Source organism: Papio anubis, chromosome 3, assembly GCF_008728515.1.
Source record: "Papio anubis isolate 15944 chromosome 3, Panubis1.0, whole genome shotgun sequence".
Lineage (NCBI taxonomy): Eukaryota > Metazoa > Chordata > Mammalia > Primates > Cercopithecidae > Papio > Papio anubis.
The window spans coordinates 71,129,709-71,142,748 of NC_044978.1; positions in this window are offsets into that span (position 1 = coordinate 71,129,709).

Here is a 13,040-nt window from a genome sequence, read left to right on the forward strand (position 1 = left end):
TTTTATAAATGTATTACTAAATATTTTATTATTCCTGATGCTATTGTAAATGCAACTGTTTTCTTAGTTTTATTTTTAGATTGTTCTCCTTATCTTTTTAACATTTATTTAGCAAGAAATGTTTTTCTCCTGCAAAGATTTGAAAGCTCTGGCAGGCCCTGAATTAGCTTTGTAGGGCTGCCATAACTAAATACCAGAAACTAGGTGGCTTAGAACAGCAAAGTGTATTATTATCTCACTCTTCTGGAGGCTAGAAGTCCAGAATCAAGGTGTTCTCAGGGCTATGCTTCCTCTGAAGAGGAATCCTTCCCTGTAGGGAAATTTTTCCTTGACTCTTTCTAGTTTCTGGTGGTTTTTCAGTAATTCTTGGAGCTCCTTAGCTTATAGGTGCATCACTCCAATTTTTGCTTCCATCATCATTGGTCCTATGTCTGTCTTCGCATGGTGTTTTCCTCTTCTTATAAGAAAAGGGCACTAGTTGACTGAATTAGGACCCACCCTAATGACTTCTTCTTGACTTGATTACATCTGAACAGACACTATTTCCAAATCAGATCACATTAACAGGTTCCAGGGGTTAAGACTTCAACATAACTTTTGGAGGGCCGCAATTCAACCAGTAATAAGCCCTGTGAGGTTTCAGGGTTATCTTAGGCAATAAAAAGTTCGATGCCATCTTCAAATTTAAAAACCCAGTTTTTATTAAAAAAAAAAAAAAAAAGAAAACAGAATGTGCAGTGCAGGTCAAAGGTAAGGCCTGTAGACTTCCTGTCCACTATAGAAAAGCACGAAATGGGTTTCTTTTATCTTTTTTGCTAGGCTACTCTACCCCGTGCAAGCTGTTGTTTCTGACCTTCTGGAGTTTGGAGGAAGGAAGAAAAGAAAAAGAAGAGAAGAAAGTTATTATTTTACTTGTATGGGTTATAAACTGCCATCATTACCTCTAGGCCTAGATTATGCTTATCATGGATTCTTTGGAAACTTCTCTTACATCCCTCTGATTATAAATCTTATGGTATATCCTATATGTACACTGTTCCTCCAGCTGTTGGCTCACTCCTCAGCTCCTGGCTTTCCAGTAGTGCTCTCCAAGCAGACACTCTCTGTTGGAGATCGTTTGCCCTTCCCCATTAGCAGTTCTACTGGAAAGAAGCTTATTTTGAGCTAGCTTTACTACTTCATGGCGCATGTCTTGTTCACATACTAAAGTAGTTTTCGCTCTGAAAAGGGTAGCTATATCTCTTTGGATGAGGGAACTAGTAGCCCATCTCTTCTCAATTTTTTCAGATGGTTCAGTCCCTAGTGTCTCTAAACTGCAGAAAACACAAATTAACTTGTCCATCCCTGTAGCCCTTCTTAATATACTTCAGGTGAAGAAGGAGGTACCTTTATGCTCTCTCTCTTTTCAACAGGTAACACTCACAGTACTGTAATATCTGTCTCTAAAGATTCTTCCCACATCATTCTCTTGAGACTCCATGTGTTTGTATAATTGGTCTAGACAAAAACTTTAGCTTAAAGGGCCCAAGAATTATATAACTTGTTATTATAGTTTGAATTCTCCCAGAACCAGACCCTAAGACAGGTTTAGAGTGTAAGTAGTTTATTTAGAAGGGGTAGGAAACATCAGCAGAGGACTAAGGAAGTGAGAAAATGAAGAAAAGCTTCTAGAAAAAACATACAACTCTAAAATGACTATCACAATGAAGGATTGAAGCTAAATTCTACAGTGAAACTGGGAAACTGTGTAAAATGCATGCTTCAGAATTATCCCATCGGAGGAGCCAGAGAGAGTGATATTTATAAATCAGAGTTGGTTGAAGGATACTTCTTCCTAGCAAGAAAGAGGAGGAGAAAAAGTGTTAATTTCCTGACATTTCCAGCCTGCTGCACCTGTGAATAGAACTGTTTTGTAGAGATCTAGAATAAGCTTTCAGACACACAGATGCAGATCTTGGCAGTTGGAAGATTTCCAAATAGCACTGTAATTGAAAGGCTCAAAGAATATGGGTAGGGCACTCACTTTATTTGCTACAGCCTATTCCTTGCATGCTCAGATTCCATTTGTCAAGGTGGTGGCTGGTCACAATTTCTTAAAAAAGAAAAAGGCTTTACTTACACTACAAAGATTGGGAGATTGAATGGCAAGTTTTAGTCTCTGCTACTTCCAATTATCCCAAGGTTATGAATGATATTTGTTATTTCCCTTCTCTACCACGGATGCTAAATTACCTCACACCATCACCTAACAATTCTCTGTTGCTTGCCCAGTGGTATAACCTAGACAGTCTGTAGCAGTTGCTTGGCCAACATCCCCTTCTGTCCCTTCACTGTTTTTTTTTGTGCATGATGCCTCGGAATGTTCTTTCATGTCCAACAGTCAGTACCTGCATTATGTTGTCACTGCTCAATCGTCAGGCTGCTGAACCCACTTTGCCTATAGAAAAGGAGACTCTGAAGTGGATAGGAGTTTACGTCCACATCGGGGGCATCTCTTAACCAATGGCTGGCAGGTGAAATGATATAAGCATTCCAGTTCTCTTACCTTCATTCAGTACTACTCTGAAATGTAACATACACTGTTCCCAGGGCTCTCTTGTGGAAAGAAAAAAGTTTCTCTCCATGGACCTTTGCCTGGCGTCATACCCTTGATTGGCCTTCATCCATTCCCAGTCCCATTTAATATACTCTAATTACTAGTTTTTCCTAGGAAAATCTCCCTAATAAGTAATTTTTCACAAGAATCCTTGTGGTAAGGTCTGTTTCTGGAGCTTCACCTTAAGTGATTGGAACTCGTGGTTACCATGCCTTGTTAGGCAAATTCACATTTAGCGTTTAAAAGCACCAAGAAAACCAGTCAACCATTTGAATTTCAGAAATACTCATCCCTTCTCTGCTGTAAAGCGGTAGCATTGTCTGCTCATAATAATCAGGATCAATTTATTCTACTTTCCTTTATATTAAATCTGTTTTTTTTAACCTGCTTGTCTACTGATATTAAAAGCACCAGACAGTAGCCTAGCCCTAACTTTAAGTTTAGTGGATGCCTTAGCATGTCTTCTGTTAGAGACGTCTCTTCCCTGGAACCAGGACCTCTAGTTCAGCAGAGTTGGATGAAAGCACAAATTTCCCAAGGGTGAGTAATGGTGAGGCAGCTACTTCTAATTCCATGAGTGAAGTTCCAGATCTGTATACTCTACTTTTCAAGGATGCATGTAATAGCTATTCGTTTAAAGTATATAAAGCATATTGAATGACAATGTCCCAACATTGCATGATAACATCTCCAAACTAATGCCTTACTAGTTGAGCCTTTCGGAGGCTATTCTATGGTTGTAGGTAGCAGCTGTTTCTGGGTAATTTGATAAACTGTAAAAAAAAAAAAAAAAAAAAAAAAAAAGGAATTTAATCATAGATCCATGGTGGCACCTCTTGAAATGAAAAGTTGATTCTTTGCCTACAGATAATATATGCAGGATCTCATGATGCAAATCAGATACTATGTGAGCCCTTAAAATGTTACAAGCAAGTTACCGTAGGCAGGAAAGCCAAACCCAAATCTTGAAGAAATGTTGATTCTTGTCAAAATGAATTGCTGTTCTTTGTTACCAGGTTGCTGGTTGGTTTCCTTGAGTGGTAGTTTCATAGAGGAGGGGACTCAGTGTTGATCCGTTTTTCTTGGTTGGATATTAAACACTTGCGGTAACTAGATAAGCCATGGTGAGCTATATGTCTTGCTGTTGAGCCATTCATGATCTCTATATCTGCCACCATGACTGTTTATGCCTTTTTCTTACCCCTCTTGATCTGTTTTGGTTCTATAGCATGAGCAATACACTTGCATTGCTTCTGTTGCCTGAGTACCTATCTTGCCCATAGGAACACTCTCAGTTATAACACATCTATGGAGCCCTGAAGGTCAGGACTCATGGGTGCTATTCTATCTTAGAGGCTTGTTGTCGTAATTATGTCTACCTTGCCTCTAGTTACATGTTGCCAAATGGCTTTCGCTGTTTTGAAAAATGATGATCTGCGTTGACCATTTGAATCTTTTTTCCATTGAATTTAATGTCTTGTTAGGTATAATTCTTTTCGACCCTGGCTTTCTTTTAGTAATCTCAGGTTTGTTTGCTTTAAATAGAGTATTTTGTTTTCTAAAAGGAAACTTCCAGTATTTTTCCCCAGTTGGATTATCTATAAACAAATGGGCTAGAAAGTTCTTAGATTTATCATGTTCTCTTCTTTATTTATTTAAAGCTATATAGCATTTGTGCAGCTCTTCAGTCATAAAAATGAAAACCAATCAAATTTTGTAGGCTAACAGAGAATTGAAAGATAAATTAAGTCTTCAACTTGCCTTTTCCTTTCTTAGGACTTACCAAAATTTCACATGATTTTTTTCAGTTGTCTCTTTAAGATGTTGTTTGCTCTTAGTTTATTTCATGTCAGTTTTGATTACTGATAATCTCTTGCAAGCCAGTCATTGAAGCTTCAACTTCTTTGTCTTATTCCATTTTCCTTGTAGGCACACCTCATTGCATTCTGTCTCTGTCATGAAATTATCAACTCTTTATGTGAAGCAAGTGTTATGCCATATTCACCTGTGCATTTCCTCTGCCAAAAGTAGTAGGCACTCAATAAATGTTCATTGAGGGAATTAATACATAAATAAATGAGATTGCTGAGGGCACAATTTCTCCTGTAACTTGTTTCTCGTCTGTAAATATCTTGCATTGTTTTCCTCTGGGTTTTCAGGTTTGAGTAGAAATTCTAGCGAATAGATTGGAAGCAGTTCTGCTGAACATCCTCTGCTTACTTTCTCATTTCCTTTAAAAGTCTCACTTTTGCAGAACATCTTCCATTGCCTATCCAACTTAGCTGTTTTTCTACTCCTTCACTTTTACTCTGTGATGTTAAAATAGGACTCTTTCTTCTTTTTTTTTTTTTTTGAGATGGAGTCTCACTCTGTTGCCCAGGCTGGAGTGCAGTGGTGCGATCTCAGCTCACAGCAAGCTCCACCTCCCAGGTTCACGCCATTCTCCTGCCTTAGCCTCCCGAGTAGCTGGGACTACAGGGGCCCACCACCACGCCCTGCTAATTTTTTCTATTTTTTAGTGGAGACGGGGTTTCACCAGGTTAGCCAGGATGGTCTCGATCTCCTGACCTCGTGATCTCCCTGCCTCGGCCTCCCAAAGTGCGGACTCTTTCTTCTTCTGAGTTTCAGTTGAAATATCAAAGTCCAAGAAACATACAATAAGTATTTACATAACTTAAAGTGAGTTATATTGGATGAAATAAATGTCTGTAAAACGGATTCTGCCAATATAAGAAGTCCTCTACCTCAGTCCATAAAAGCGTGGAGATTAATGAGTTAATGAGGATTAAGGTGAGGATTCCATTAGGGAGAATTGTTGGAGTGTAATGACATATTCTGCACTGACCTCCCACTCCTAAGTATGAGATACGAGTATATGTGTGGGATTCCTCCACTTTATGTAAGAAAGGCTTCAAAAGAACTACTCAGGACAGGTGCCTTCAGAATTTAAGAGATTATCAAGGCTAAGATGAAATGTTGTGCCTAGATTGGCCTGAGGCAGCAGATAAGAGAAAATACAGGATTAAATTGGAAGTCAACTGTACTTTCACCATCAGTGGTGGGGCCAAAGTTGTTATTACCCATGGACCAGATATGGACTATGTGGGTGAGATCCTTTCTGCAGCTTTCTTCCAAATGGCTATCAAGATGGGTAAAGTGACCCATTAAAAAAGAACAGAACTTCAGAAGCCCAGATGATGAGGGGGAGTCAAAAGCAGCCAGCTGGAGTATGTCACTCTGGTCAATGCTTGCAGATGGAAGTTCGCAGTGAAGGACTATCACGTGTATGCATCAGTGTGACTCATAGGAGAAAGTGTGAGCTGCAAACATTTACCAAACCCAGAGGATGCCATGGATAGATCACCACCTTTCCAGCCTCATGTTTGTACCTTTTTCATTTAATCTCTTTTCCCTCTGTCAATAATAGTAGCGTACAGAAAGTAAGAGTGAAAAAATGTTAACTTCTCTGAATGAAAAAAATACCCAAACTTGTCTAAAAGACAATATTTTTGTGTAATGACATTTGTAATTTCCTGTGGTAAATAATCAGTATTCCCAATAAAGTGTTTAGACCATTTTCTGATATTTAATGGGATTAAGACTTGTTTTGGGAAATCATTTACCCTGCACCCACCTACTCCACTGACTACTATTCATCTAGTGGACCTTATTCATTCTCTTCAATTTAGGTTTGGTCTAATAGTCTAATAATTTTCACGCCGTGTTCTTTGCTTATAAAATGTTCCTGCCAAGAGAAAATTGCTGAAATACTCTGCTAAAGGCCTTCTTTCTTACAGAAGGATTGTAATAAAATTTGGATACACTTTTATGCATTGTCAGAAGGTTTTTTTGTTTACTTATTTAGTATTATTATTATTTTTTTCATATACTTCCTTCTCATTCTTCAGGCTTCTAAGTCTGAAGCTGACCTGAGTTAGGTCAAGAGATGTATTTATATTGAATTCATATTGAAGTCATCATATTATATTAGATTGGACTGGAAATTTTAATTATTGAAATGAGATTACCCTTGTGACTTAGATGTACTATAAGGGCCAAATGACTTAATTAAAGGGATTAAGGAAAGAATTAGATTTTAGAGAGGTATTGAAGGAGCAAAGGGAGAAAGAATAAAATAGCTTTTTGATTGTACCATACTAAGCAGCTCATTAACAGTTATAAATCTTACTATATAAATGTGACCCATACTTAAGCAATTTCTTATTCTATTCATAAATATGGCTCTTATTTCATTAATTCAGTGTATTATATTTCAGTGTGTAGTTCTAGGTCTATTCACTGGTTTGCTGATGATAAATGCTTAATGCAGGCATACGTCAGAGATATTGTGGATTTGATTCCAGACCACTGCAATAAAGTGAATGTGTCAATAAGGCAAGTCACACAAACTTGTTGGTTTCCCAGTGCATACAAAAATTATGTTGACACTATCCTGGAGTCTATCATGTGTGCAGTAGCATTATGCTTAAAAAATGTACATACCTTCAGAAATATTTTATTGCTAGAAAATGCTAATGATCGTATGAGCCTTCAGCAAGTTGTAGTTTTTTCTGCTGGTGAAGGGTTTTGCCTTGGTGTTGATGATTATGGTTCTGGATACTGAAGTTTAAGGTGGCTGTGGCATTGTGTCTTTCTTAAAATAAGACAATAATGAAGCTTCCCACAGTTCTTTTTATTAACTGACTTTTAATGAAAGATTTCTCTATAGCATGAGATGCTGTTTGATAGCATTTTACCAGCAGTAGAACTTTCAAAAGTGGACTCAATCTTCTCAAACTCTGTGGCAGCTTTTTTGACTGAGTTTACATAATATTTTAAACTTTTTTGTCTTTTCAACAATGTTCGTAGCATCTTCATCAGGAGTAGTTTCCATTTCAAGGAACCACTTTCTCTGCTTATCCATAAGAATCAACTTTTCATCTATTTTAGTTTTATCATGAGATTGCAGCCATTCAGTCACATCTTTATAGTTCCCTTGCTATTTCTACCACATCAGCAGTTTCTTCCTCTACTGAAGTCTCAGATTCCTCAATGCCATCCATGAGGGTTGGAATCAACTTTTTCCAAACTCCTGTTAATGTTGATACTTTGAAATCCTCCCGTAAATCTGAATGTTCTTCATGGCATCAAGAATGGTGAATGCTTTTTAGAAGATTTTCAATTAACTTTGCTCAGATCAGAAGAATCACTATCAATGGCAGTTATAGCCTGACAAAACATATTTCTTAAACAATAAGGCTTGAAAATTAAAATTGCTGCTTGATCCATGGGTTGCAAATGTGTTAGCAGGTGACACAGTTTGGATCTGTGTCTCCATCAAATCTCATGTTGAATTATAATCCCCAGTGTCGAAGGTGGGGTCTTATGGGAGGTGATTGGATCGTGGGGGTAGATCCTTAATGAATAGTTTAGCACCGCCACTTTGATGCTGTTCTCATGAGAGTGAGTGAGTTCTCATGAGATCTGGTGTTTAAAAGTGTACAGCAACTCTCTGCCCTCTCTCTTCCTCCTGCTTCAGCCCTATGAAGTGATACCTCCCGCTTTGTCTTCCATCATGACTGTAAGTTTCTTGAGGCCTCTCCAGAAGCCAAGCAGATGCTGCCATGCTTCCTGTACAGCTGCAGAACTGTAAGCCAATTACAATTCTTTTCTCTATAAATTACCCAGTCTCAGGCATTTCTGTATAGCAGTGTGAGAAAGGACTAATATAGAAGGCATGAAAAGGATATTCATTTCTTTATATATCTGCATCAGAGCTTTTGGGTGTTCAGGTGTATTATCAATGAACAGTAATATTTTGAATGACATCTTTTCTTTTCTTAGCAGTGGGTCTCAGTAGTGGGATTAAAATATTCAGTAAATCTTGCTGTAAACAGGTATACTGTCATCCAGGCTTTGGTGCAGTTTTAGAGAAGCAGAGTAGATTTAGCACCATTCTTAAGGGGCCTGGAATTTTCTAAATTTTAAATAACATGGACTTCCACTTAAAGTCACCAGCTGCATTAACCTGTAACAAGAGTCAGTGCATCCTTTGATGCTTTGAAGCCAGGCATCGACTTCTCCTTTCTAACAATGAGAGTCCCAGATGGCATTTTTTTTTTTTTTTTTTCATATAAGGCTGTTTCACTCATATTGAAAGTCTGTTGTTTAGTGTAGCCACATTCACCAATGATCTTAGATTAAATCATCTGGATAACTTGTTGCAGCTTCTCCACCAGCACTTACTGCTTCATCTTGTCTTTTATGTTTTGAAGACAGCCATTTTCCTTAAATCTCATGAACTAGCCTCTGCTAGCCTCCAGCTTTTCTTCTGAAGCTTTCTCAGCCTTCAAATAATTGAAGAGAGGTAGGGCCTTGCTCTGGGTGAGACTTTGGCCTAAGTTTAAGGAAATATTATGGCTGGTTTGATCTATCCAGACCACTAAAACTCTATCCATTTCAGCAATAAGGCTGTTTCCCTTTCTTATTGTGCCTGTGTTCGCTGGAGTAGCACTTTAATTTCTTTCAAGAACTTTTACATTTGCATGCACAACTTGACTGTTTGTTTGGCACAGGAGGCCTTGCTTTCAACTGATCTCTGTTTTTGACATGCCTTCCTCACTAAGCTTAATCATTTCTAACTTTTGATGTAAAGTGAGAAATGTTTGACTCTTTCTTTTCCTTGAACAACTAGAGGCCATTATAGGGTTATCAATTTGACTAATTTCAATATTGTTGTGTCTCAGCAAACAGAAGGGCCTGAGGAGAGGACAGAGATAAGAGAAAGGCTGGTGGTGGAGCAGTAAGAACACATATGTATTTAGTTTGCCATCTTTTATTAGGTATATATTTATTTTTTGAGACGAAGTCTTGCTCTGTCGCCCAGGCTGGAGTGCAGTGGCACGATCTGGGCTCACTGCAAACTCTGCCTCTCGGGTTCACACTATTCTCCTGCCTCAGCCTCCCGAGTAGCTGGACTGCAGGCGCCCACCACCACGCCTGGCTAATTTTTTGTATTTTCAGTAGAGACGGGGTTTCATCATGTTAGCCTGGATGGTCTCGATCTCCTGACCTCGTGATCCACCCTCCTTATCCTCCCAGAGTGCTAGGATTACAGGCCTGAGCCACCGTGCTCAGCCTAGTTTGCCATCTTATATGGGCATGAATTATGGCACCCCAAAACATTTACAATAGTAACATCAAAGATCACTGATTGCAGATCACTGTACTATATATAATAAACATAAAAACATTTGAAATATTGTAAGAATTACCAAAATGTGACACAGAGTCATGAAGTAAGCACGTGCTGTTGAAAAGGGGGCTGTTGAAAAGCGCATACTGACTTTAGGTGGTGGGGCCAAGATGGCTGACTAGAAGCAGCGAGGTTCAGAGGCTCTCTTCAGAAAAAACCATAATAAATGTGTAAATCCTTCACCAGCAACCAAGGTATCCAGGTTCTCTCATCAAAACTGACTAGAACGCTGGCATGACCCACGGAGAGAAGAAGAGCAGTGTGGTGTGGAGGCCCACTTGAGAGCCACACAGGGAAGGAGAACCCCCTCCCACCAGCCAAGGGAGGCAGTGAGTGAGCATACTACCCAGCCTAGCCGGGGAAACTGTGCTTTTTCCATGGAACTGTGCAACCCATGGATCGGGAGATCCATGCTACTGGGGCCTAGCGTCCCAACCCCAGAATGCATAGATTTTTAAAGCCTCTCAGCTGGAGTCTGCTTAAGCATACTGAACTCCCAGGGACAGGGGCAACCAGCACAGGCAGTGCTGCCTCCTGTCTAAGTAATTTGAGCTCCTTGGGGGAGTGCCAGCAACCAGCACTGAGACTCACAACTGCCTAACATGCTAAGCTTCCTGGGCAGGAGAAGGGTGGTACCCATTTCCAGAGCTCCAGGCTGTGCTTTACCCCTGCTGGAGCCAGGGAGGCTGGGCGACTTGGCCCCAAGGGTTGTCCCCATGGCCCAACACACTGGCTGTGGCAGTGTGCAGCCAGAGTGCCTCTTCAGGTCTAACCTTGACCCATCCTTGCTCAGTGGACAAGGCTTCCCTGAAGGATCTCCAATAACTCCAGCCAGAGGCTCAGGGACAGAATTCGGAACTCCCTGGACCTGAGCCCCTATGGGGAGGGGTGGCCACAGTCTCTGCCGACCAGCAGATATAGTCTCTCCTCCTGGCAGTTCTGAGGAATCTGTGCAGCCAAGAGGAGTGGGTTTCCCCCAAGAAAAGCACAACCTCTCCACCAAGGGACAAAGTGCTTTGTTAAATGAATCCTGTTCCCTGTGACACCCAACTGGGTGAGACTCATCAACAGGGGTTGTCAGACACCTTATACAGGAACAATCCTACTGGCATCAGGTTGGTGCCCCTCCAGGTCAGAGGTTCCAGAAGAAGGAGGAGGCACCCATCTTTGTTGCTCTCCAACCTCCTTGAGTCACATCTCCAGGCATGGGAGCAAATCAGATGAATAAAGCCTGAAGCGAACCCCCAGCAAACTGCAGCAATCCTACAGAAGAGGGACCTGACTATTGAAAGAAAAACAAACAAGCAGAAAGCAACAACATCAATAGCAACAGCAACAATAACAACAACAAAAAGGCCCCTGCAAAAACCTCATCCAAGAGTCAGCAGCCTCAAAGACCGAAACCAGACAAACTCATGAAGATGAGAAAGAATCAACGAAAAAATGCTGAAAACCCAAAAGGCCAGAGCGCCTCTTCTCCTCCAAATGATTACAATGTCTCTCCATTGAGGGAGCAGAAGTGGGTGGAGGATCAGATGGACGAATTGACAGAAGTAGGCTTTAGAAAATGGGTAATAAAAAATTACGATGAGCTAAAGGAGTGTGTTCTCACCCAATGCAAAGGAGCTAGGAACTTTGATAAAAGGTTAGAGGAATTGCTAACTATAATTACCAGTTTAGAGAGGAACATAAATGACCTGATGGAGCTGAAAAATGCAGCAGGAGAACTTTGTAAAATATCAACAGCCGAACCAACCAAGTGGAAGAAAGGGCATCAGAGTTTGAAGTCCACCTTACTGAAATAAGACATGCAGAGAAGAATAGAGAAAAAAGAATGAAAAGGAATGAACAAAGCCTCCAAGAAATATGGGACTTCATAAAAAGACTGCACCTACGATTGATTGGAGTATCAGAAGGATTTGGGGAGAATAGGAACAAGCTGTAAAACACACATCAGGATATCATCCAGAAGAACTTCCCCAACCTAGCAAGACAGGCCAACATGCAAATTCAGGAAATACAGAGAACACTGTTGAGATACTCCATGTGAAGTTCAACCCCAAGACACATAATCCTCAGATTCTCCAAGGTTGAAATGAAGGAAAAAATGTTAAGGGTAGCCAGAGAGAAAGGTCAGATTACCTACAAAGGGAAGTCCATCAGACTAACAGCAGATCTCTCTGCAGAAACCCTACAAGGCAGAAGAGAGTGGGGGCCAATATTCAACATTCTTAAAGAAAAGAATTTTCAACCCAGAATTTCATATCCAGCCAAACTAAGCTTCATAAGCAAAGGGGAAATCCAGATAAGTGAATGCTGAGGGATTGCATTACCACCAGGCCTGCCCTGCAAGAGCTCCTGAAAGAAACACTAAATATAGAACAGAAAAACTGGTACAAGCCACTGCAAAAACACACCAAAATATAAAGACCAATGACACTGTGAAGAAACTGCATCAACTAGTGCACAAAATAACCAAGTAGCATCATAATGACAGGATCAAATTCACACATAACAATACTAACCTCTAATATAAATGGGCTAAATGCCCCAATTGAAAGACACAGACTGACAAATAGGATAAAGAGTCAACACCCATCGGTATGCTGTACTCAGGAGACCCATCTTACGTGCAAAGACACACACAGGCTCAAAATAAAGGGATGGAGGAAAATTTACCAAGCAAATTGAAAGGAAAAAAAAGCAGGGTTTCAATCCCTGTCTCTGAAAATATAGACTTTAAACCAACAAAGATCAAAAAAGACGAAAAGGGGCATTACATAATGGTAAAGGGAACAATTCAACAAGAAGAACTAACTATTCTGATGATATATCCACCCAATAAAGAGTACCCAGATTCACAGAACAAGTTCTTAGAGACCTACAAAGAGACTTAGACTCCCACACAATAAGAGTGGGAGACTTTAGCACCACACTGTCAGTATTAGACAGGTCACTGAGACAGAAAATTAACAAGGATATTCAGGACCTGAACTCAGATCTGGATCAAGTGGATCTAGTAGATGTCTACAGAACTCTCTCCCTCAAATCAACAGAATATACATTCTTTTCAGTGCCACATGACACTTATTCTAATATTGACCACATAATTGGAAATAAAACACTCCCTAGCAAATGCAAAACCTGAAATCATAACAGTCTCTCAGATCACAGTGTGATCAAATTACA